The sequence below is a fragment of the Apus apus genome, chromosome 2 (assembly GCF_020740795.1).
Source record: "Apus apus isolate bApuApu2 chromosome 2, bApuApu2.pri.cur, whole genome shotgun sequence".
In the NCBI taxonomy this organism is placed as follows: domain Eukaryota; kingdom Metazoa; phylum Chordata; class Aves; order Apodiformes; family Apodidae; genus Apus; species Apus apus.
In genome coordinates, this window is record NC_067283.1 from 45,457,534 (window position 1) to 45,482,018 (window position 24,485).

A 24,485-nucleotide genomic window follows, 5' to 3' on the forward strand; every position below is an offset into this window, starting at 1 on the left:
CATGAGAGGACTTGTGATTGCCCTCCAGCTCAGAGCTTTACAAAATTAAGCTTCCCTCTTTTCCTTACAAACCTATTGTGTTCCTGCTCACCGACACAACTCCCAAGTGTAGCAATTCTGGGGTGTTTTGATGTTTAAAGCAAGAGACAAAATGAAAACTACCAGCATTCCTGATGTGTCTTCTGTTTAACTTCAGGGTGTTTAATTTTAAGCACAACTGGGGGATGATTTTGGAAGCTTCTCATGTGGTGCGTGTACCAGTGGTTGAGATGTACTCAGCTTGATGTGCTGATCAGCTGCTGGGAAGATTTGGCAGCAAGAGAACAAAACCTGGGGTGACAACCCTCGGCTGAGGCTGACCGAGGAGTTTGCTTGAGAGATGGAAGGAGGACGTGGAAGTCCTCCAATGCCTCCACAGGGCAACAAAGCTGGTGCAAGGGCTGGAAGGAATGTCCAGTGAGGAACGGCTGAGGACTTTGGCTTAGTCTAGTTTGGAGAGAAGGAGGGCCCACCTCCTTGCTCTCTCCCGAGGAGGGGAAGTGGAGAGGGAGCAGCCGATCTCTTCTTCCTGGCACCCAGGGATAGGACATCTGGGATTGGTCAGGGAAGCTTCAGTTTAGACTGGACATCAGGAAGCATTTCATTACTACGATGGAAATTAAACATTGGAACAGGCTTCCTGGGAGAGCTGGTTGGTGCCCCAAGCCTGTCAGTGTTTAAGAGGCATTTGGATAATGCCCCTGACGACATGCTTTAACTTTTGGTCAGCCCAGAAGTCATCAGGCAGTGGGACTAGGTGGTCATTGTAGATCCCTTTCAGTTATTTGCTTCCAAACCTATTTGCTTCCCTTCTCCCCTTGCTGTTTCCCTTCCCCTCTCCTTCCCTCCCAATGAGTTGCCTGAAATGCCAGGGCTTTTTCAGCTCCCAAACCTCTAGGAAGGACACCCACCACACAGGTTACAAGTGCTGTCAGGATTTATTGTCTTTTGCTCAACCTCTTTCAGAGCAGATGCTCAGATGCTCAGAGCATTAAGATGGTGCACATAGACAGCCAGGAGCAGGCTGATGCAACCCTCACTTGAGCTGGAAAGAACATCACTTGAAACCTGGCAGAGGAAAGCAAGAGCCACAAAATCGTAAACGCCAGAAGTTGCCTGGAGAAATGGGTGCCCAAGTGTCATGGTTAAGACAAGAGAAACCTTTGCCAGACACAGGACAGCAGAGAACTGACTGATGCACAAAGCAGGCGCTCTCCAGAACACACTGAAACGTGTCGGGCGGGAGGGTTTTCTTTCCTTTGTTGTGACTGGGTTTTTTCATGTGTATTTCTCTTGGCATCCAAAACGGAACCCAAGACATTCCCACAGCTCGTTGAGAATTCCTCTCATGTGCTTCTGAATTCTTCTTTTGCTTCAGCCCTTGTGAAAAGAGGCCCATCACCAATGTCACCTACCTCTTAGCATGACAAACTCCAAGAATATTGTAGCACCTGAGAAGTCCCTGTACCCTAAAGACTGAGAAATGGAAGCATTTCACGAGGGCCCATCACTCACACAAGAGGAGGAGGAGGAGTGTGGTATTTTCCAGAGTATTCCACTTCTCGATGCCCATCATCCTTCTTGGCCTCCCAACATTGCTCCTCTGGGATTCCTGGCCATGGCAAGGACAGTCTGAGAGAGTCAGGGTATCCAAAACAGAACCCAAGACATTCTCACAGCTCGTTGAGAATTCCTCTCATGTGCTTCTGAATTCTTCTCTTGCTTCAGCCCTTGTGAAAAGAGGCCCATCACCAATGTCACCTACCTCTTAGCATGACAAACTCCAAGAATATTGTAGCAGCTGAGAAGTCCCTGTACCCTAAAGACTGAGAAATGGAAGCATTTCACGAGGGCCCATCACTCCCACAAGAGGAGGAGGAGGAGCGTGGTATTTTCCAGAGTATTCCACTTCTCGATGCCCATCATCCTTCTTGACCTCCCAACATTGCTCCTCTGGGCTTCTTGGCCAGCAATGGCAAGGACAGCCTGAGAGAGCCAGGGTATCCAAAACAGAACCCAAGACATTCCCACAGCTCGTTGAGAATTCCTCTCATGTGCTTCTGAATTCTTCTCTTGCTTCAGCCCTTGTGAAAAGAGGCCCATCACCAATGTCACCTACCTCTTAGCATGACAAACTCCAAGAATATTGTAGCAGCTGAGAAGTCCCTGTACCCTAAAGACTGAGAAATGGAAGCATTTCACGAGGGCCCATCACTCACACAAGAGGAGGAGGAGGAGCGTGGTATTTTCCAGAGTATTCCACTTCTCGATGCCCATCATCCTTCTTGGCCTCCCAAGATTGCTCCTCTGGGATTCCTGGCCATGGCAAGGACAGCCTGAGAGAGCCAGGGCACGAGTGGTGCCTCCGAGGTGGCAGAGCAGCAGGAGAGAACCGAGCCAGAAGGGCCCAGAGAAGCCCTGACAGGGGGAGCTGCTCAGTGCTACAGAGGACAAGAAGCAGCCCCCGGGGGCCACCCTTGGGGCCCACCCTGGGGGTCTGAGAAAGCTTCCTCCCCCCGGATGCGGGGCACGAGGGCCACTTTGGTGGAGCAGGAGCAGCAGGCACCTGGCCTGGCCAAAAGGGCCCCAAGGAGCCCTGGCAAGGGGCCGTGCTCAGTGCTGCAGAGGAAGGCAAAAAACCCCCGGGGACACTTACCAGCCCCGCCTGGGGGAAAAAAAGCCTTCCTCCCCCCAGCTGCAGGGCACCAGGGGCCACCTTCGTGGTGCACGAGCAGCAGGCAGTGACCCAGCCAGGAGGGACCCGAGGAGCCGTGACAAGGGGCCGTGCTCAGTGCTGCAGAGGAAGGCAAAAAACCCCCGGGGACCTGGGCCAATCTGCTCCGGGGGAAAATTCCTTCCTGACCCCAGCAGAGCTGGCGATCGGCTGCTCCCTGAGCACGTGAGCACGACCTGCATCCTCAGCCCAAGGGCTGGTCATGCCTCCTGGGAGATGCCCAAGCCTTCTGTTGTCCCTCAACTGGAGCCATCTCAGGGGCTTTCCACAGTGGCCAAATGCCCCTGGCGTGAATGATCTTGGAGGCAAGAATCCTTCCCACACCTGGCAGGACTCCAGGGGGTGCTCCAAAGCACAGGGACCCCTGGCAACATCTCTGCATCCCACTTCTTGCAGCTGCTGCCCCTGGCTCTGCAGGGGAAGAGGCCAGAGAGCTCTGCTCAGCACTTCCTCAAGTGCTCCTCCAGAAATCATTCCCTTGGCCTTGCCGTTGGCCTTGGTGGTTCTTCTCATGTCCTCAGGAGCTGCCATCTGTTCTCTGAGGGCACCCTTGAGGAACACCACTCATCACCTCCACTTGGACACTGAACTGTTGGCCACAACTCTCTGTACTTAGCCACCAAGTGGTCCATCTGTCAAATCCATGTCATATCACTTTGGAGACAAATCCTTTGCACAAATCCAGATGGATGACATCAGCTGCTCTACCACTATCCACCGTATCTGTAGCCACATTCTAGAGGGCCACCATATTGCACAGGCAGGATTTGCCCTTAGTGAAGCCATGGTGGCTGTCACCAATCACCTCCTTATTTTCCACGTGCCTTAGCAGAGTTTCCAGGAGGATCTGCTCCACAATCTTGCTGGGCACAGACGTGAGCCTGACTGCCCTGTAGTTCCTTGGGTCTTCCTTTCCCCCTTTTTAACAACAGGGGCTATGTTCCCTTTTTTCCAATCAGCGGGAACCTCACCAGGCCACCAGAACCCCTCAAATAGGATGGACAGCAACTGCATCCGCCGGCTCCCTCAGGACCCATGGATGGATCTCATCAGGTCCCATAGACTTGTTCACCTTCAGGTTCTTTTGATGGTCATGAACATGTTTCTCCTCCTACAGTGGGGGGAACTTCATCCTCCCATTCCTTGCACTCACCTGATCTTTGCAATGGATCACTTACCAGACAAGACTGATGCAGAGAAGTCATTGACAACCTCAGCCTTCTCAATAACCTGCATACCTGGCTCTTCCCTTTCCTTCAGGAGAGGGCCTCCATTTCCCCCTGCTTGTCCTTTATTCCCAACTTACCTACAAAAGACTTTCTTATTCTTCTTTGCGACCCTGGTGAGATTTAATGCCATCTGGGATTTGGCTTTCCTAACCTGATCCCTAGCTGCTTGGACAATCTCTCTGTAGTCCTCCCAAGGCACCTGCCCTTGCTCCCACTCTCTGTATGCTTCCTGCTTCAGTCTGAGGGGCTTTTAGGAGCTGCTGGCTCACCCACACCAGCCACTTGGAGTTTTTACCTGGCTTTCCCATAGTTGGGATGCATCGCTCTTGGGCCTGGCGGAGGTGGATCCTTAAATATCAGCCAGCTTTCATGGGCCCCTCTTCCCTGCAGGATGTTACCCCATGACACTCTCTCAAGCAAATCCCTGAAGAGGCTGAAATCCTGCTCTCCTGAAGTCAAGGGCAGTAAGCTTACTGTGAGGCCTCCTTGCTGCCCTAAGCATCTTAGGATCACAGAATCATGCAACTATTCAGGTTGGAAAAGACCCTTGGGATCATTGAGTCCAACCATCATCTCTATTCTACAGAGTTCTCCACTAAACCACATCCACCAGCTCCACATCCAAATGAACCTTAATCATATCCAGGGATGGTGACTCAACCAGCTCCCTGGGCAGCCTGTTCTAGTGCTTGACAACCCTTCTGTGAAGCCCTTTTCCCTCACAGCAAATCCAATCCTCCCTGGTGCAGCCCCTCTAATACAGCCCCAGGTCACTTGCTGCCTTGCCAGGGGGCGGCATTATGACACGCATGTGACGAGGCCCCCATGCCACCCGCCTGCCATGGAGTCCAACCTGACTCTGCCAAGTTAACCTAACACTGCCAAATCCACCACTAAGCCATGTCCCTGAACAGCAGCACATCTACGGGTCTTTTAAGTACCTCCAGGGATGGTGAATCAACCACTTCCCTGGGCAGCCTGTTCTAGTGCTTGACAAACCTTCCGTGAAGCCCTTTTCCCTCACAGCTAATCAAACCCTCCCTGGTGCAGCACTTCTCAATGCCAGTCATCCTTCTTGGCCTCCCAACATTGCTCCTCTGGTGGCCATGGCAAGGACAGCCTGAGAGAGCCAGGGTATCCAAAACAGAACCCAAAACGTTCCCACAGCTCGTTGAGAATTCCTCTCATGTGCTTCTGAATTCTTCTCTTGCTTCAGGCCTTGTGAAAAGAGGCCCATCACCAATGCCACCTACCTCTTAGCATGACAAACTCCAAGAATATTGTAGCACCTGAGAAGTCCCTGTACCCTAAAGACTGAGAAATGGAAGCATTTCACGAGGGCCCATTACTCACACAAGAGGAGGAGGAGGAGCGCGGTATTTTCCAGAGTATTCCACTTCTCGATGCCCATCATCCTTCTTGGCCTCCCAACATTGCTCCTCTGGGATTCCGGGCCATGGCAAGGACAGCCTGAGAGAGCCAGGGCACGAGTGGTGCCTCCGAGGTGGCAGAGCAGCAGGAGAGAACCGAGCCAGAAGGGCCCAGAGAAGCCCTGACAGGGGGAGCTGCTCAGTGCTACAGAGGACAAGAAGCAGCCCCCGGGGGCCACCCTTGGGGCCCACCCTGGGGGTCTGAGAAAGCTTCCTCCCCCCGGATGCGGGGCACGAGGGCCACTTTGGTGGAGCAGGAGCAGCAGGCACCTGGCCTGGCCAAAAGGGCCCCAAGGAGCCCTGGCAAGGGGCCGTGCTCAGTGCTGCAGAGGAAGGCAAAAAGCCCCCGGGGACACTTACCAGCCCCGCCTGGGGGAAAAAAAGCCTTCCTCCCCCCAGCTGCAGGGCACCAGGGGCCACCTTCGTGGTGCATGAGCAGCAGGCAGTGACCCAGCCAGGAGGGACCCGAGGAGCCGTGACAAGGGGCCGTGCTCAGTGCTGCAGAGGAAGGCAAAAAACCCCCGGGGACCTGGGCCAATCTGCTCCGGGGGAAAATTCCTTCCTGACCCCAGCAGAGCTGGCGATCGGCTGCTCCCTGAGCACGTGAGCACGACCTGCATCCTCAGCCCAAGGGCTGGTCATGCCTCCCGGGAGATGCCCAAGCCCTGTTTTGCCTCAAGCCCATGTCTACCTCAGTCATTCCCTTGGTCTAGCTACTGGCCTTTGTGGTTCCTCTCATCTCCTGACGAGCTGCCATCTGTTCTCTGAGGGCTCAAGCAGCATTTCCACCCATCAGATGGCCTTTGAACGTGGCCCTGCCGGGAGCTGGCCTTGCATCGAAAACTTCCCACACCCTCCAGCCTTCCTCCCTCCAAGGAATTCCACTGGCTCCCCAAGGTCTTGCTCTCAGGTGTCTCAGGCCAGCTGTGGCAGCAGGCACCAGCGGACGCTCCTTTTTATACAGTCCCAGGGCATTGTGACTGCTGCGTTGCCAGGCGATGGCACTGTGACACGGGGCTGGGCGGGGGTGATGGGGCCACCCATGCCACCCCTTCACCCAGCATCCTTCAGAGAATCATCACAGAGTGATAGAATCTTAGAACCCTTGCAGTTTGGACTGCAAAGGACCTTGTACACCATCGGGTCCAGACATTCACCTGACACTGCCAAGTCCACCACTATAGTAACCAAACTAAACCTCCCCTGGCACAACCTGAGGCCATGTCCTCTTGTCCTGTCACATGCAACTGCACAGAAGCGGGTGATTCCCACCTTGCTGAAGTGTCCTTTCGGGTCATTGTAGAGAGTGAGGAGGTCTCCCCTCAGACTCCTCCAGACTAAACCATCTGGTTCCCTCAGGCACTCCTCAGAAGGCTTGCGCCTAAAAAACAGAGATGACGGGCCAGAGCATCTCTCCCATGAGGAGAGGCCGAGAGAGCTGGGATGGTCCCCCCTGGAGAAGGCTCCGGGGGATCTTCTCCGTGTGGATCAGTACCTGCAGTGGCTCTCAGCTGGCAGCATGAGGACACCAGGCTGCAACTCTTGATGCCCTAAATGCAACCTTAAGATTACCTCCATCTCTGTTTGTACAATGTACATAACCCCCTGGCTTTGGCCATGCCATGAATTATCAAGCAGATCCCTAGAGCACTTTTTTCCTTGTTTCTTTTATTACTAGAAAAGAAGAAGCAAGAAGTCCTTTGCATCTGGGTAGCCCCATCTGTAATTTCATCCCACTGCCAGGCCCAGGTGGTTTCAGCTGTGGCCAGTGCATGGCCACCTAGGGCAGGGGACAGCCCCCAGGGCCTTTTGGGCATGGGGACTGTCTTGGGGCCAGCACCCCAAAAGCCTTCCTCTGAAGAGCAGAGCTTCCTCTAGAAGAGCAGCAAAGCTGATGAAGGGTCTAGAGCGCAAGCCTTCTGAGGAGTGCCTGAGGGAACCAGATGGTTTAGTCTGGAGAAGAGGAGTCTGAGGGGAGACCTCCTCACTCTCTACAATGACCCGAAAGGACACTTCAGCAAGGTGGGAATCACCCGCTTCTGTGCAGTTGCATGTGACAGGACAAGAGGACATGGCCTCAGGTTGTGCCAGGGGAGGTTTAGTTTGGTTACTATAGTGGTGGACTTGGCAGTGTCAGGTGAATGTCTGGACCCGATGGTGTACAAGGTCCTTTGCAGTCCAAACTGCAAGGGTTCTAAGATTCTATCACTCTGTGATGATTCTCTGAAGGATGCTGGGTGAAGGGGTGGCATGGGTGGCCCCATCACCCCTGCCCAGCCCCGTGTCACAGTGCCATCGCCTGGCAACGCAGCAGTCACAATGCCCTGGGACTGTATAAAAAGGAGCGTCCGCTGGTGCCTGCTGCCACAGCTGGCCTGAGACACCTGAGAGCAAGACCTTGGGGAGCCAGTGGAATTCCTTGGAGGGAGGAAGGCTGGAGGGTGTGGGAAGTTTTTGATGCAAGGCCAGCTCCCGGCAGGGCCACGTTCAAAGGCCATCTGATGGGTGGAAATGCTGCTTGAGCCCTCAGAGAACAGATGGCAGCTCGTCAGGAGATGAGAGGAACCACAAAGGCCAGTAGCTAGACCAAGGGAATGACTGAGGTAGACATGGGCTTGAGGCAAAACAGGGCTTGGGCATCTCCCGGGAGGCATGACCAGCCCTTGGGCTGAGGATGCAGGTCGTGCTCACGTGCTCAGGGAGCAGCCGATCGCCAGCTCTGCTGGGGTCAGGAAGGAATTTTCCCCCGGAGCAGATTGGCCCAGGTCCCCGGGGGTTTTTTGCCTTCCTCTGCAGCACTGAGCACGGCCCCTTGTCACGGCTCCTCGGGTCCCTCCTGGCTGGGTCACTGCCTGCTGCTCATGCACCACGAAGGTGGCCCCTGGTGCCCTGCAGCTGGGGGGAGGAAGGCTTTTTTTCCCCCAGGCAGGGCTGGTAAGTGTCCCCGGGGGCTTTTTGCCTTCCTCTGCAGCACTGAGCACGGCCCCTTGCCAGGGCTCCTTGGGGCCCTTTTGGCCAGGCCAGGTGCCTGCTGCTCCTGCTCCACCAAAGTGGCCCTCGTGCCCCGCATCCGGGGGGAGGAAGCTTTCTCAGACCCCCAGGGTGGGCCCCAAGGGTGGCCCCCGGGGGCTGCTTCTTGTCCTCTGTAGCACTGAGCAGCTCCCCCTGTCAGGGCTTCTCTGGGCCCTTCTGGCTCGGTTCTCTCCTGCTGCTCTGCCACCTCGGAGGCACCACTCGTGCCCTGGCTCTCTCAGGCTGTCCTTGCCACGGCCAGGAATCCCAGAGGAGCAATGTTGGGAGGCCAAGAAGGATGATGGGCATTGAGAAGTGGAATACTCTGGAAAATACCGCGCTCCTCCTCCTCCTCTTGTGTGAGTGATGGGCCCTCGTGAAATGCTTCCATTTCTCAGTCTTTAGGGTACAGGGACTTCTCAGGTGCTACAATATTCTTGGAGTTCGTCATGCTAAGAGGTAGGTGACATTGGTGATGGGCCTCTTTTCACAAGGCCTGAAGCAAGAGAAGAATTCAGAAGCACATGAGAGGAATTCTCAATGAGCTGTGGGAACGTTTTGGGTTCTGTTTTGGATACCCTGGCTCTCTCAGGCTGTCCTTGCCATGGCCACCAGAGGAGCAATGTTGGGAGGCCAAGAAGGATGACTGGCATTGAGAAGTGCTGCACCAGGGAGGGTTTGATTAGCTGTGAGGGAAAAGGGCTTCACGGAAGGTTTGTCAAGCACTAGAACAGGCTGCCCAGGGAAGTGGTTGATTCACCATCCCTGGAGGTACTTAAAAGACCCGTAGATGTGCTGCTGTTCAGGGACATGGCTTAGTGGTGGATTTGGCAGTGTTAGGTTAACTTGGCAGAGTCAGGTTGGACTCCATGGCAGGCGGGTGGCATGGGGGCCTCGTCACATGCGTGTCATAATGCCGCCCCCTGGCAAGGCAGCAAGTGACCTGGGGCTGTATTAGAGGGGCTGCACCAGGGAGGATTGGATTTGCTGTGAGGGAAAAGGGCTTCACAGAAGGGTTGTCAAGCACTAGAACAGGCTGCCCAGGGAGCTGGTTGAGTCACCATCCCTGGATATGGTTAAGGTTCATTTGGATGTGGAGCTGGTGGATGTGGTTTAGTGGAGAACTCTGTAGAATAGAGATGATGGTTGGACTCAATGATCCCAAGGGTCTTTTCCAACCTGAATAGTTGCATGATTCTGTGATCCTAAGATGCTTAGGGCAGCAAGGAGGCCTCACAGTAAGCTTACTGCCCTTGACTTCAGGAGAGCAGGATTTCAGCCTCTTCAGGGATTTGCTTGAGAGAGTGTCATGGGGTAACATCCTGCTGGGAAGAGGGGCCCATGAAAGCTGGCTGATATTTAAGGATCCACCTCCGCCAGGCCCAAGAGCGATGCATCCCAACTATGGGAAAGCCAGGTAAAAACTCCAAGTGGCTGGTGTGGATGAGCCAGCAGCTCCTAAAAGCCCCTCAAACTGAAGCAGGAAGCATACAGAGAGTGGGAGCAAGGGCAGGTGCCTTGGGAGGACTACAGAGAGATTGTCCAAGCAGCTAGGGATCAGGTTAGGAAAGCCAAATCCCAGATGGCATTAAATCTCACCAGGGTCGCAAAGAAGAATAAGAAAGTCTTTTGTAGGTAAGTTGGGAATAAAGGACAAGCAGGGGGAAATGGAGGCCCTCTCCTGAAGGAAAGGGAAGAGCCAGGGATGCAGGGTATTGAGAAGGCTGAGGTTGTCAATGACTTCTCTGCATCAGTCTTGTCTGGTAAGTGATCCATTGCAAAGATCAGGTGAGTGCAAGGAATGGGAGGATGAAGTTCCCCCCACTGTAGGAGGAGAAACATGTTCATGACCATCAAAAGAACCTGAAGGTGAACAAGTCTATGGGACCTGATGAGATCCATCCATGGGTCCTGAGGGAGCCGGCGGATGCAGTTGCTGTCCATCCTATTTGAGGGGTTCTGGTGGCCTGGTGAGGTTCCCGCTGATTGGAAAAAAGGGAACATAGCCCCTGTTGTTAAAAAGGGGGAAAGGAAGACCCAAGGAACTACAGGGCAGTCAGGCTCACGTCTGTGCCCAGCAAGATTGTGGAGCAGATCCTCCTGGAAACTCTGCTAAGGCACGTGGAAAATAAGGAGGTGATTGGTGACAGCCACCATGGCTTCACTAAGGGCAAATCCTGCCTGTGCAATATGGTGGCCCTCTAGAATGTGGCTACAGATACGGTGGATAGTGGTAGAGCAGCTGATGTCATCCATCTGGATTTGTGCAAAGGATTTGTCTCCAAAGTGATATGACATGGATTTGACAGATGGACCACTTGGTGGCTAAGTACAGAGAGTTGTGGCCAACAGTTCAGTGTCCAAGTGGAGGTGATGAGTGGTGTTCCTCAAGGGTGCCCTCAGAGAACAGATGGCAGCTCCTGAGGACATGAGAAGAACCACCAAGGCCAGCGGCAAGGCCAAGGGAATGATTTCTGGAGGAGCACTTGAGGAAGTGCTGAGCAGAGCTCTCTGGCCTCTTCCCCTGCAGAGCCAGGGGCAGCAGCTGCAAGAAGTGGGATGCAGAGATGTTGCCAGGGGTCCCTGTGCTTTGGAGCACCCCCTGGAGTCCTGCCAGGTGTGGGAAGGATTCTTGCCTCCAAGATCATTCAGGCCAGGGGCATTTGGCCACTGTGGAAAGCCCCTGAGATGGCTCCAGTTGAGGGACAACAGATGGCTTGGGCATCTCCCGGGAGGCATGACCAGCCCTTGGGCTGAGGATGCAGGTCGTGCTCACGTGCTCAGGGAGCAGCCGATCGCCAGCTCTGCTGGGGTCAGGAAGGAATTTTCCCCCGGAGCAGATTGGCCCAGGTCCCCGGGGGTTTTTTGCCTTCCTCTGCAGCACTGAGCACGGCCCCTTGTCACGGCTCCTCGGGTCCCTCCTGGCTGGGTCACTGCCTGCTGCTCGTGCACCACGAAGGTGGCCCCTGGTGCCCTGCAGCTGGGGGGAGGAAGGCTTTTTTTCCCCCAGGCAGGGCTGGTAAGTGTCCCCGGGGGTTTTTTGCCTTCCTCTGCAGCACTGAGCACGGCCCCTTGCCAGGGCTCCTTGGGGCCCTTTTGGCCAGGCCAGGTGCCTGCTGCTCCTGCTCCACCAAAGTGGCCCTCGTGCCCCGCATCCGGGGGGAGGAAGCTTTCTCAGACCCCCAGGGTGGGCCCCAAGGGTGGCCCCCGGGGGCTGCTTCTTGTCCTCTGTAGCACTGAGCAGCTCCCCCTGTCAGGGCTTCTCTGGGCCCTTCTGGCTCGGTTCTCTCCTGCTGCTCTGCCACCTCGGAGGCACCACTCGTGCCCTGGCTCTCTCAGGCTGTCCTTGCCATTGCTGGCCAAGAAGCCCAGAGGAGCAATGTTGGGAGGTCAAGAAGGATGATGGGCATCGAGAAGTGGAATACTCTGGAAAATACCACGCTCCTCCTCCTCCTCTTGTGGGAGTGATGGGCCCTCGTGAAATGCTTCCTTTTCTCAGTCTTTAGGGTACAGGGACTTCTCAGCTGCTACAATATTCTTGGAGTTTGTCCTGCTAAGAGGTAGGTGGCATTGGTGATGGGCCTCTTTTCACAAGGCCTGAAGCAAGAGAAGAATTCAGAAGAACGTGAGAGGAATTCTCAACGAGCTGTGGGAATGTCTTGGGTTCTGTTTTGGATACCCTGGCTCTCTCAGGCTGTCCTTGCCATTGCTGGCCAAGAAGCCCAGAGGAGCAATGTTGGGAGGTCAAGAAGGATGATGGGCATCGAGAAGTGGAATACTCTGGAAAATACCACGCTCCTCCTCCTCCTCTTGTGGGAGTGATGGGCCCTCGTGAAATGCTTCCATTTCTCAGTCTTTAGGGTACAGGGACTTCTCAGCTGCTACAATATTCTTGGAGTTTGTCATGCTAAGAGGTAGGTGACATTGGTGATGGGCCTCTTTTCACAAGGGCTGAAGCAAGAGAAGAATTCAGAAGCACATGAGAGGAATTCTCAACGAGCTGTGAGAATGTCTTGGGTTCTGTTTTGGATACCCTGACTCTCTCAGACTGTCCTTGCCATGGCCAGGAATCCCAGAGGAGCAATGTTGGGAGGCCAAGAAGGATGATGGGCATCGAGAAGTGGAATACTCTGGAAAATACCACGCTCCTCCTCCTCCTCTTGTGTGAGTGATGGGCCCTCGTGAAATGCTTCCATTTCTCAGTCTTTAGGGTACAGGGACTTCTCAGGTGCTACAATATTCTTGGAGTTTGTCCTGCTAAGAGGTAGGTGGCATTGGTGATGGGCCTCTTTTCACAAGGGCTGAAGCAAGAGAAGAATTCAGAAGAACGTGAGAAGAATTCTCAACGAGCTGTGGGAATGTCTTGGGTTCTGTTTTGGATACCCTGGCTCTCTCAGGCTGTCCTTGCCATTGCTGGCCAAGAAGCCCGGAGGAGCAATGTTGGGAGGCCAAGAAGGATGATGGGCATCGAGAAGTGGAATAGTCTGGAAAATGCCACGCTCCTCCTCCTCCTCTTTTGTGAGTGATGGGCCCTCGTGAAATGGTTCCATTTCTCAGTCTTCAGGGAACAGGCACTACTCAGGTGCTACGATATTCTTGGAGTTTGTCCTGCTAAGACTTAGGTGACATTGGTGATGGGCCTCTTTTCACAAGGGCTGAAGCAAGAGAAGAATTCAGAAGCACATGAGAGGAATTCTCAACGAGCTGTGGGAATGTCTTGGGTTCTGTTTTGGATGCCAAGAGAAATACACATGAAAAAACCCAGTCGCAACAAAGGAAAGAAAACCCTCCCGCCCGACACGTTTCAGTGTGTTCTGGAGAGCGCCTGCTTTGTGCATCAGTCAGTTCTCTGCTGTCCTGTGTCTGGCAAAGGTTTCTCTTGTCTTAACCATGACACTTGGGCACCCATTTCTCCAGGCAACTTCTGGCGTTTACGATTTTGCGGCTCTTGCTTTCCTCTGCCAGGTTTCAAGTGATGTTCTTTCCAGCTCAAGTGAGGGTTGCATCAGCCTGCTCCTGGCTGTCTATGTGCACCATCTTAATGCTCTGAGCATCTGAGCATCTGCTCTGAAAGAGGTTGAGCAAAAGACAATAAATCCTGACAGCACTTGTAACCTGTGTGGTGGGTGTCCTTCCTAGAGGTTTGGGAGCTGAAAAAGCCCTGGCATTTCAGGCAACTCATTGGGAGGGAAGGAGAGGGGAAGGGAAACAGCAAGGGGAGAAGGGAAGCAAATAGGTTTGGAAGCAAATAACTGAAAGGGATCTACAATGACCACCTAGTCCCACTGCCTGATGACTTCTGGGCTGACCAAAAGTTAAAGCATGTCGTCAGGGGCATTATCCAAATGCCTCTTAAACACTGACAGGCTTGGGGCACCAACCAGCTCTCCCAGGAAGCCTGTTCCAATGTTTAATTTCCATCGTAGTAATGAAATGCTTCCTGATGTCCAGTCTAAACTGAAGCTTCCCTGACCAATCCCACATGTCCTATCCCTGGGTGCCAGGAAGAAGAGATCGGCTGCTCCCTCTCCACTTCCCCTCCTCGGGAGAGAGCAAGGAGGTGGGCCCTCCTTCTCTCCAAACTAGACTAAGCCAAAGTCCTCAGCCGTTCCTCACTGGACATTCCTTCCAGCCCTTGCACCAGCTTTGTTGCCCTGTGGAGGCATTGGAGGACTTCCACGTCCTCCTTCCATCTCTCAAGCAAACTCCTCGGTCAGCCTCAGCCGAGGGTTGTCACCCCAGGTTTTGTTCTCTTGCTGCCAAATCTTCCCAGCAGCTGATCAGCACATCAAGCTGAGTACATCTCAACCACTGGTACACGCACCACATGAGAAGCTTCCAAAATCATCCCCCAGTTGTGCTTAAAATTAAACACCCTGAAGTTAAACAGAAGACACATCAGGAATGCTGGTAGTTTTCATTTTGTCTCTTGCTTTAAACGTCAAAACACCCCAGAATTGCTACACTTGGGAGTTGTGTCGGTGAGCAGGAACACAATAGGTTTGTAAGGAAAAGAGGGAAGCTTAATTTTGTAAAGCTCTGAGCTGGAGGGCAATCACAAGTCCTCTCATGATGCACGCTGGGATCACAGGAACTGAGCCCAGAGGCTACGCCTGGGCTTTCACACTTACACTCTCCTTAGGAGGTGCCCTGGGCTGTAGCTGAGAGCTGCTCCCCTACCTCTGTCTTCTTACCTGGCGTCCAGAAGCCAAGAGATGCCACACGCTGTGCTGAGGTATCATCGCATACAGACCTACGCCTGTTTCAGGATGACAGCTAAATATTACAGATAGGTAGACACCTTAGCCGAGATTCCACAGGTGAGCGTGGAGTGCCCTGGGCTTCTTCCCCTTGGAAAGGGATGCCAGGCTGCTGGTGCTGAAGCACAGTGCCAAGTGACAGCTGAGCCCAATGCAAAACTGGGCCCTAACTGTTTTTTTCTCCGTCACTGGAATTGAGCCTGAGCAGCAACTGGGACATTTCCTGAAAGCACCAGTCAAATGAGCATCAGTTGCAGCTGAACAATTTGCGGCGATTGAGAGACAGGACGCAGCTTGATGCAAGCAAAATGTCATTTATTTTATACACAGGCTGCCTTTTATACACATTTTCACTGTCCACGCACATCCTGTTCCTGTTTCATTGGTTCCCTTAACCTGTTCACACACCAGGCAATAGGAGGCTATGGCTGCTGCTTTTGCAGCTATGAAAGGTCCATCGGGCTTGGGGAATTGTTATGGGTGTGGGAAACCAGGACACCTGAAAAAAGACTGTTTGGCAACAAAAGAAGGGGCTAGACCTAGAGCCCCTGGGATCTGTCCAAGATGCCAGAAAGGACGTCATTATACTAATCAGTGTCGATCTAAATATAACTTCCAGGGATAGCTGCTGCAGGGAAACCGGTCACGGAGCACGGGTCAGCGTCACGCGCAGACACAAGTGCTACAGCCGATGTCCCAGCCTCAGCAGAGGGAAGCATCAGTGCCTCAAGTCTTCGCCCAGCAACAGCTGGCAGCGCTGGGCTGGAGCTGGCAACCTCCCACGCAATAATGTTACTTGACTCTTCTATTAATTTACTTTCAACAAATGTTTTGGGACCTTTACCCCCCAATATGCAGGCACTTTTGTTAGGAAGATCATCTACGTCACTGTCAGGACTCTTTGTATTACCTGGGGTCATTGACTCTGACAGCAATGAAGAAATTAAAATCATGGCATGGACCCCATTTCCTCCCTGTACAGTGCCGAAAGGTAGTAGTATAGCTCACGTGATATTGATTCCTAGGGGGGAAAACACTTCTTCCACCTATGAACCACAACAAAGGTGGGCAGGGTTTGGATCTACAGGGAACCCACAGATTTTATGGGTGCAAACCATTTCACAAAAACGCCGTATGTGTCAATGCATCCTTATCTATAAAGGACAACAAGTAGCATTAAGTGGAATAATAGACACTGAAGCTGATGTCACAGTCATTTCTCAGGCCAAGTGGCCCCCATGATGGCCTCTTGCTAATGTATCTCAAGCATTGGCCGGAATAGGGGGAACTGGCAAAAGCCACCAGAGTACTGAGTTGATACAAATCCAGAGCCCAGAAAGGCATATGGCCTCTGTGAAACCCTTTGTATTACCTGTCCCTATGGTTTTATGGGGGTGTGATGTGTTATCGCAATGGGGGATTTCTATTCAGACCCATTTTTAGAGAGGGTCATTGAAGTGCGCGACACCCGACGGTTAACTTGGAAAACAATCACTCCTATTTGAGTAGATCAATGGCCCCTACTGCTAGAAAAGCTTTGTGCCCTTCAAGAGCTAGTCATGGAACAGTTAAAGAGGGGGCATGTTGTGCCTTCCACTAGTCCATGGAATTCACCAGTTTTTGTTATTAAAAAACAAACTGGCAGGTGGCGCTTGCTCCATGACTTAAGAAAAATTAATGACACTATGGAAGATATGGGAGCCCTCCAACCAGGGCTCCCCTCTCCCACTATGATTCCCAGACATTGGCATCTACCTGTTATTGATCTTAAAGACTGCTTTTTCAATATCCCATTGCATCCGGACAATGCTCCTAAATTTGCCTTTTCAGTCCCAAGCGTCGATAGGCAAGCTCCATTACAGAGATATCACTGGGTTGTTCTGCCACAGGGAATGAAGAACAGCCCTACAATCTGTCAGTGGTATGTGGCTAGGGTACTTAGTCCTTTTCAGGCTGCAGTGCCTGATGCATTATTCTATCATTATATGGATGATATCCTCGTGGCTGCACAACACCAGAAAGTCACGGGGAAAGCTTTAGCCCTTGTCACGGCTGCTGTTACTAAAGCAGGCCTTTGTATTGCACCGGAAAAGGTTCAGAAAACAACACCATGGAAATATTTAGGTTGGCGCATAAGAGCTCAGACCATAACCCCTCAGCCTTTACAGATAAAGGCAAACATTTAACCCATAAATAAACATTTAACCCATAAAACCCATAAACTGGGTCCAACCGCTACTAGAAATCTCCTATGCAGAACTAGCCCCTTTGTTTGCGCTGTTAAAAGGGGACACTGACTTACGTTCTCCTCGCAGTCTTAGCCCAGAAGCTGCTCAATCTTTACAGAAGGTTGCCATGGCAGTAATGGTCAGGCAAGCACATCGATGGGCCCCTGAGTTGCCTTTTCACCTTATTCTCTTAAATCCTGCCCAGCAGCCTCATGCGCTAGTATTTCAGTGGGATCCTCAAATGTCAGATCCCCTGCTCATTATTGAGTGGGTCTTTTTATCAAATCAGCCAACAAAAACTATCTTACCCCAGCACAAGATGTTCGCCTTTTTGATTGTTAAGGCTAGGCAACGTTTGTTGTTGCTGGCGGGCGTGGACTTTTGCTGTATCTGTTGCCGGTTACCCATATTTATCTACAGTGGCTAAACCAGCGGTCAGACACTTTTGCTATGGCATTGGCAGATTATACAGGCCAATTTACATCCCATCCACCTCAGCACAGGCTTTTTACCACTGGCTTTAATTTGCTACCTATGCCTAAAAGAAGCGACCAGCCATTACAGGCCCTTACAGTTTTTACAGATGGGTCTAGGAGGTCACACAAATCAGTCATTTTATGGTGGGATTCTCAGTCTAACCGATGGGACTCAGACATAACTCCTGTTCCCGGATCCCCTCAAATTGTGGAACTAGCTGCAGTTGTTCGGGCTTTTTGAAGGTGGTCTACCCCACTTAGTCTTATCACTGATTCAGCTTATGTTGCAGGAGTTGTTGAGCGGGTCGCAGCAGCAGTATTGCGTGATGCGTCACATCCTGATTTATTTCTTTTGTTACAGGAATTGATTTTTCTTTTAGATTTGCGGCCTCACCCCTATTTTATCATGCGTGTAAGGTCACACACGTCTCTACCTGGCTTTATTGCAGAAGGAAATCGACAGGCCGACTTAATGACCTTAGCAGTACAGGTACTGCCAGATCGCATTGCACGAGCTAAACTTAGTCATTCCTTTTTTCATCAAAATGCAGGAGGGTTAAAACGACAGTTTGGGCTCTCTTCACAGCAAGCATCTAATATTATTGCTGTTTGACCTGACTGTCAAAGACATTCCTTTCCTTCAGTAGCAGTGGGGGTGAATCCCAGAGGTTTACAAAGTTTACAATTGTAGCAAACGGACGTTACACATTGTCCGGAGTTTGGCAGGTTAAAATATGTGCACTCGTCTATTGGTACCTTCTCTGGTGCTTTGTTTGCTTCTTGTCATACAGGTGAAAAAGCGCGTGAGTTTCGAAAACACCTTATGCGTGCCTTTGCCACCTTGAGCATTCCCTCTCAGATAAAAACGGATAATGGCCCAGCATATGTCTCAAAGACAACAAATGACTTCTTTGCCTTATGGGGTATAACCCATATCACTGGTATTCCTCATTCCCCTACGGGCCAGTCTTTGATGGAGTGATCTCATCAATCTTTAAAGCGCATTTTGCAACAACAGAAAGGGGGAATGGGGACTGCCACCCCTGAGGAACGATTACAGAAAGCTTTCGAATGTTTTTAATTTCTTAAATTGCTCTTTAATAGATGAAAATCCTCCAATAGTTCGGCATTTTAATGGAAACGCCTCCCTTGAGGCACAGACTAAAGCTCCTGTGTTGATTCGCGATCCTGAAACAGGTAAGGTTTTGGGACCTTGTCCTCTTGTCACATGGGGAAGAGGTTATGCTTGTGTTTCCACAGAGAAAGGCCCTAGATGGATCCCGGCAAAGAATGGGAGGCCCTTTCGTGAACCCTTACTGCAATCCACAAACAGCAGCCCCGGCCCTACATCTGTTCATCAAACACCTGGAACCGCTGAAGCTGTTGACATCTGAGAAATCATCAGAACATTTGGGAAGGACTTTATTCTGACTCTTATAGCCATTGGGAACATGACTGGTTGTTTGGTTTTAATAATAATGGGAATAAAGCCCCAAATCCTTTGAGGCAACCCCCTTCCTGAGGAGAATGTATGGATTACATTGGCAAACCTGACCGGACAGGATGCCTTGTGTTTGGCTACTGCCTGTCCAAGAAACCCCTTTTCCACGTGTCTCATTGGGTTGCCGCTGGACAAATGGCCAGTGCTGATGGCGCAGCAGACCATGGTCCAGGGCAGTAACCCTGCTAAGGTTTGGGATGGATGGACGCCCTATCTCCCAAGTGCCAAATTAGAACCACAAGAGATTGAGCTTTTCGGATCAGTAAAAATGGATTTTTGTGTCAAGTTTAATTATAGGGGAAAAAATCAATCTAGAGTATGGGATGTTTCTTCAGCTCACCCCATTTTTAGAAATGAAAGTGTTTGGTGCAATTATACAGCACCAAAAACATCTAAGTCCAGTAATGTTCCCTTGCAATTACCACCAGGAATGTTTTTTATTTGTGGAGACAGAGCCTGGCCCGCCATCCCTTCTTACATAAAAGGGGGTCCCAGTAGTTTGGCATGCCTTTCCTTACTAACCCCTAACACATCTATGATTTTACAGCATCATTTTCCTCATAGAAGGAAATGTGGCATTCACGCATATACCCCTGAATGCGATGATAACCTGAAGTTTTGGTCTCTGGGCCAATGCTGGGCTGCATCCGTTTTTGTACCAGGGGCTGCAGCTGCGAAAGCCTTAGGGCTTTTAGATAAGCTTGGGTGCTGGCTTGCTAAACAAACTAATGCTACTAGCAAAGCATTGTCTGGTCTTTTGTTAGATGTTGACAGTGTTCGCCATGCTACATTGCAAAATACAGCTGCCATAGTTTTTCTGCTTTTAGCACAAGGACATGGTTGTGAAGATTTTGGGGGTATGTGTTGCATGAACCTGTCTGACCATTTGGAATCTATACATGCCAGCATCCAGTGGCTAAAGGATGGAGTTTCAGAACTCCGGGAAGAGGATAATTGGGATTGGTTGGACAAACTTTTTGAGGGATGGGGGCTGACGGGCTGGTTTAGGAGTTTGGTGAAAAGCATTGCATACGCTTTAGCTGTTTTTATTTTTACTGGTCTTTTTTCCCTGTATGTTACAGTGTTTACAAAAGTTAATGATGCACTCAATGAAGAAGGTTCTTTTTGTACAACAGAAAGGGGGAGATAAAGGAGAAAATCTGGGGAGCAAAACTCAGAGCACTGATCAATTAATGGGAGGAGATATTCTGGCCCTTGGAGGTCATAAACCATGGGAATAGAATGCAGCTAAGTGAAGTGGAAAAGCACTGACCCTGAGAAGCAGGTAGTAAGAAGCCACAGTAAATCTAACTAAGGCTATGTTAGCAGAGGAATGTGCTAAGCCTGTGTTTAGATAAGGAAACTTGCGCTTAGCTAAAGAAGCAGCATTTTGACAAAGGCAGCCTACATGGAGTTACGCTGAGATCATGCCTGGCGCGTGAACAGGTTAAGGGAACCAATGAGGAAAGGCTGAGAGAGCTGGGTCTCTTTAGTTTGGAGAAAAGGAGACTGAGGGGTGACCTCATCAATGTCTACAAATACGTAAAGGGTGAGTGTCAAGAAGATGGAGTTAAGCTTTTTTCAGTGATGACCAATGATAGGACAAGGAGTAATGGATACAAATTGGAGCAGAGGAGGTTTAAGGTGAATATCAGAAAAAATTTTTTTACTGTGAGAGTGACAGAGCACTGGAACAGGCTGCCCAGAGAGGTTGTGGAGTCTCCTTCTCTGGAGACATTCAAAACCCGCCTGGACGCCTTCCTGTGTGATGTACTCTAGGTGACCCTGCTCTGGCAGGGGGGTTGGACTAGATGATCTTTCGAGGTCCCTTCCAACCCCTATGATTCTATGATTCTATGATTCTATGATTCTATGATTCTATGATTCTATGATTCTATGATTCTATGATTCTATGACACAGGAACAGGATGTGCGTGGACAGTGAAAATGTGTATAAAAGGCAGCCTGTGTATAAAATAAATGACATTTTGCTTGCATCAAGCTGCGTCCTGTCTCTCAATCGCCGCAAATTGTTCAGCTGCAACTGATGCTCATTTGACTGGTGCTTTCAGGAAATGTCCCAGTTGCTGCTCAGGCTCAATTCCAGTGACGGAGAAAAAAACAGTTAGGGCCCAGTTTTGCATTGGGCTCAGCTGTCACTTGGCACTGTGCTTCAGCACCAGCAGCCTGGCATCCCTTTCCAAGGGGAAGAAGCCCAGGGCACTCCACGCTCACCTGTGGAATCTCGGCTAAGGTGTCTACCTATCTGTAATATTTAGCTGTCATCCTGAAACAGGCGTAGGTCTGTATGCGATGATACCTCAGCACAGCGTGTGGCATCTCTTGGCTTCTGGACGCCAGGTAAGAAGACAGAGGTAGGGGAGCAGCTCTCAGCTACAGCCCAGGGCACCTCCTAAGGAGAGTGTAAGTGTGAAAGCCCAGGCGTAGCCTCTGGGCTCAGTTCCTGTGATCCCAGCGTGCATCATGAGAGGACTTGTGATTGCCCTCCAGCTCAGAGCTTTACAAAATTAAGCTTCCCTCTTTTCCTTACAAACCTATTGTGTTCCTGCTCACCGACACAACTCCCAAGTGTAGCAATTCTGGGGTGTTTTGATGTTTAAAGCAAGAGACAAAATGAAAACTACCAGCATTCCTGATGTGTCTTCTGTTTAACTTCAGGGTGTTTAATTTTAAGCACAACTGGGGGATGATTTTGGAAGCTTCTCATGTGGTGCGTGTACCAGTGGTTGAGATGTACTCAGCTTGATGTGCTGATCAGCTGCTGGGAAGATTTGGCAGCAAGAGAACAAAACCTGGGGTGACAACCCTCGGCTGAGGCTGACCGAGGAGTTTGCTTGAGAGATGGAAGGAGGACGTGGAAGTCCTCCAATGCCTCCACAGGGCAACAAAGCTGGTGCAAGGGCTGGAAGGAATGTCCAGTGAGGAACGGCTGAGGACTTTGGCTTAGTCTAGTTTGGAGAGAAGGAGGGCCCACCTCCTTGCTCTCTCCCGAGGAGGGGAAGTGGAGAGGGAGCAGCCGATCTCTTCTTCCTGGCACCCAGTGATAGGACATCTGGGATTGGTCAGGGAAGCTTCAGTTTAGACTGGACATCAGGAAGCATTTCATTACTACGATGGAAATTAAACATTGGAACAGGCTTCCTGGGAGAGCTGGTTGGTGCCCCAAGCCTGTCAGTGTTTAAGAGGCATTTGGATAATGCCCCTGACGACATGCTTTAACTTTTGGTCAGCCCAGAAGTCATCAGGCAGTGGGACTAGGTGGTCATTGTAGATCCCTTTCAGTTATTTGCTTCCAAACCTATTTGCTTCCCTTCTCCCCTTGCTGTTTCCCTTCCCCTCTCCTTCCCTCCCAATGAGTTGCCTGAAATGCCAGGGCTTTTTCAGCTCCCAAACCTCTAGGAAGGACACCCACCACACAGGTTACAAGTGCTGTCAGGATTTATTGTCTTTTGCTCAACCTCTTTCAGAGCAGATGCTCAGATGCTCAGAGCATTAAGATGGTGCACATAGACAGCCAGGAGCAGGCTGATGCAACCCTCACTTGAGCTGGAAAGAACATCACTTGAAACCTGGCAGAGGAAAGCAAGAGCCACAAAATCGTAAACGCCAGAAGTTGCCTGGAGAAATGGGTGCCCAAGTGTCATGGTTAAGACAAGAGAAACCTTTGCCAGACACAGGACAGCAGAGAACTGACTGATGCACAAAGCAGGCGCTCTCCAGAACACACTGAAACGTGTCGGGCGGGAGGGTTTTCTTTCCTTTGTTGCGACTGGGTTTTTTCATGTGTATTTCTCTTGGCATCCAAAACAGAACCCAAGACATTCCCACAGCTCGTTGAGAATTCCTCTCATGTGCTTCTGAATTCTTCTTTTGCTTCAGCCCTTGTGAAAAGAGGCCCATCACCAATGTCACCTACCTCTTAGCATGACAAACTCCAAGAATATTGTAGCAGCTGAGAAGTCCCTGTACCCTAAAGACTGAGAAATGGAAGCATTTCACGAGGGCCCATCACTCACACAAGAGGAGGAGGAGGAGCGTGGTATTTTCCAGAGTATTCCACTTCTCGATGCCCATCATCCTTCTTGGCCTCCCAACATTGCTCCTCTGGGATTCCTGGCCATGGCAAGGACAGTCTGAGAGAGTCAGGGTATCCAAAACAGAACCCAAGACATTCTCACAGCTCGTTGAGAATTCCTCTCATGTGCTTCTGAATTCTTCTCTTGCTTCAGCCCTTGTGAAAAGAGGCCCATCACCAATGTCACCTACCTCTTAGCATGACAAACTCCAAGAATATTGTAGCAGCTGAGAAGTCCCTGTACCCTAAAGACTGAGAAATGGAAGCATTTCACGAGGGCCCATCACTCCCACAAGAGGAGGAGGAGGAGTGTGGTATTTTCCAGAGTATTCCACTTCTCGATGCCCATCATCCTTCTTGACCTCCCAACATTGCTCCTCTGGGCTTCTTGGCCAGCAATGGCAAGGACAGCCTGAGAGAGCCAGGGTATCCAAAACAGAACCCAAGACATTCCCACAGCTCGTTGAGAATTCCTCTCACGTTCTTCTGAATTCTTCTCTTGCTTCAGGCCTTGTGAAAAGAGGCCCATCACCAATGCCACCTACCTCTTAGCAGGACAAACTCCAAGAATATTGTAGCACCTGAGAAGTCCCTGTACCCTAAAGACTGAGAAAAGGAAGCATTTCACGAGGGCCCATCACTCCCACAAGAGGAGGAGGAGGAGCGTGGTATTTTCCAGAGTATTCCACTTCTCGATGCCCATCATCCTTCTTGGCCTCCCAACATTGCTCCTCTGGGATTCCGGGCCATGGCAAGGACAGCCTGAGAGAGCCAGGGTATCCAAAACAGAACCCAAGACATTCCCACAGCTCGTTGAGAATTCCTTTCATGTGCTTCTGAATTCTTCTCTTGCTTCAGCCCTTGTGAAAAGAGGCCCATCACCAATGTCACCTACCTCTTAGCAGGACAAACTCCAAGAATATTGTAGCACCTGAGTAGTGCCTGTTCCCTGAAGACTGAGAAATGGAACCATTTCACGAGGGCCCATCACTCACACAAGAGGAGGAGGAGGAGCGTGGTATTTTCCAGAGTATTCCACTTCTCAATGCCCATCATCCTTCTTGGCCTCCCAAGATTGCTCCTCTGGGATTCCGGGCCATGGCAAGGACAGCCTGAGAGAGCCAGGGCACGAGTGGTGCCTCCGAGGTGGCAGAGCAGCAGGAGAGAACCGAGCCAGAAGGGCCCAGAGAAGCCCTGACAGGGGGAGCTGCTCAGTGCTACAGAGGACAAGAAGCAGCCCCCGGGGGCCACCCTTGGGGCCCACCCTGGGGGTCTGAGAAAGCTTCCTCCCCCCGGATGCGGGGCACGAGGGCCACTTTGGTGGAGCAGGAGCAGCAGGCACCTGGCCTGGCCAAAAGGGCCCCAAGGAGCCCTGGCAAGGGGCCGTGCTCAGTGCTGCAGAGGAAGGCAAAAAACCCCCGGGGACACTTACCAGCCCCGCCTGGGGGAAAAAAAGCCTTCCTCCCCCCAGCTGCAGGGC

At 51.4% G+C, this 24,485-nt stretch overlaps 1 long non-coding RNA gene across 1 annotated transcript; it reads right to left on the bottom strand.

Annotated features, from left to right (window-relative positions):
• Positions 1-1,428: 1,428 nt before the first annotated feature.
• Positions 1,429-23,647, bottom strand: LOC127381729 (uncharacterized). Its single transcript, XR_007888784.1, has 3 exons — positions 23,587-23,647; positions 1,976-2,194; positions 1,429-1,625 (listed from the first exon to the last, which is right to left on the bottom strand). It is a non-coding gene; the product is annotated as an uncharacterized LOC127381729 (long non-coding RNA).
• Positions 23,648-24,485: the final 838 nt, after the last annotated feature.